The 1758-nt window shown below is 35.5% G+C and overlaps 1 non-coding gene across 1 annotated transcript; it reads left to right on the top strand.

The window, feature by feature from the left end:
* The first annotated feature begins 1037 nt into the window (after nt 1-1037).
* On the top strand, nt 1038-1141 carry LOC138837067 (U6 spliceosomal RNA). The gene has a single exon (XR_011375163.1). It is a non-coding gene; the product is annotated as a U6 spliceosomal RNA (small nuclear RNA).
* Nucleotides 1142-1758: the final 617 nt, after the last annotated feature.

The following is a 1758-nucleotide window of genomic DNA, read 5'->3' as shown; positions in this document are numbered from 1 at the left end:
TGACAGTGTCCAGGCCCAGAGATCAAGCCCCAGGACCCACAAAAAAATGTTTAAATGAGATGGACATTATTAAGATTTTCCATCACCCACACATGATCAGGTCATATCAGGTGAGGGAAATGGATGAGCACAAATACTTGGTATTGGAACTGGCCATCCAGAGACCTCCTTAGACAAATGTGAAAATCATACCGCCTATTCAAGAATGAAGTCAGGAGTTTATTCAAACAGATTGTGAGGACTGTGCATTACTTTAATGAAACTGAAAATGACTGAAACATTAAATCCAATAACATCGTGTTGGATGACAAAGGCAATGTGAAGTTCAATGACTTTGGCATGAGCATAAGGATTTCCCAAGGGTAGTTGCTGAAGAACGTATTTGGTACCATAATTTTGTCCCTATAAAATAGTGCTTCCATGAAAATTACAATGGCTGCAAAGTAGATAGCTGGTGCTTGGGAGTCCTCATTTATATTCTACAGGGATGACAAATATCCCATTTGAAAGTATGAATTTTAACCAGATACAGGTAATTGTCATGGAGGCCACGTACATTTCTCCATTCATCTGTCTCCAAAAGAACAAAATATCATCTTGAAATGGTAAACTGCAGAGCCAAAGCAGAGGCATAGTATAGAACAAACAATGGAGATCAGCTCAACCAAATTGAGGGATATTTCCTATGTCCTGATAAGCCACTATGTAATGAGCTAAACCCTATTATTCTTGCACTCTTGTGTGACATGAGGTACAGCCTGCCTGATACACACAAATCTATATTGGACAGGACATTCGATGAAATCATGGTCATCTATGTTTTGATTTTTAAAAGTCTTAAAATAGAATGGCAGCAATGAAATTAAATCAGTGCCTTCAATTGTTGCAGTGTGCCCAACTCCTGCAGATAAATAGTATGTATATATCTCACAAATATATTACATATTAAATATATGTCTAAAACTTATTTTATACAAAATTAGGGGACAGTGTTATTAGATTTATCCTTGAAAAAAAGATTAACAAAAAATTAAAGATTGCTCACTTTGGCAGCACATATACAAAAATTGGAACGATACAGAGATTAGCATGGCCCTTGTGCAAGGATGACTTGAATATTTGTGAAGCATTCCTGATTTTAAAAAATAAATAAATAAAGACAAATAGAGATCCCAGTTTGAAGTGTGAAAGTAAGTGGAAGGCCCATAAATTCAAATCCTAGTACTGGCCCATAATCATACATTGAATTAATTTTTGTATGTCTTTTATTATAAAAAAAATACTGTGCAGAGGGGTTACAATTAAATGAGTAAGGTAATTTCCTATCAAGTATATTTCCTATCAAGCATTGTTGCCTCCTCCTTTGTTTTTCCACTACGATTCCTTCTCTCCTACCTCCACGAGTATTCTCCCCACCTCCGAAGTTCTAATGTTTGTTTTCATCGAAGGGTCTTGTACATTGCATTTTTACAATGGGTCAACCTGTATCCCTATTTAAGCATTTTGTGTTTTCCCTTACCCTCTCCAAATTAGAAAAATGTATATACAAGATGCAGGATACCAGAATCAAATGCAGTGAAAACAGGAGTTATACCATGGGGGAGGTACATACAAAGCAACAAAGAAATCAATTTATAAATATGCTGGAAACTATCACAAGAAAGAAAAAAAAATATCTTGGGGTTCATTTCGCCTAACATCAACTTGTCTAAAAATTTCTGCTTTTCTCAGACATATACTAGTTATTGCAAATAAGAG

Source organism: Dipodomys merriami, unplaced genomic scaffold (assembly GCF_024711535.1).
Source record: "Dipodomys merriami isolate MVZ:Mamm:240054 unplaced genomic scaffold, mDipMer1.0.p SCAF_260, whole genome shotgun sequence".
NCBI lineage: Eukaryota > Metazoa > Chordata > Mammalia > Rodentia > Heteromyidae > Dipodomys > Dipodomys merriami.
The sequence above is the reverse complement of the archived record's forward strand: the minus strand, read 5'-3'. Positions and strand labels throughout refer to the sequence as shown.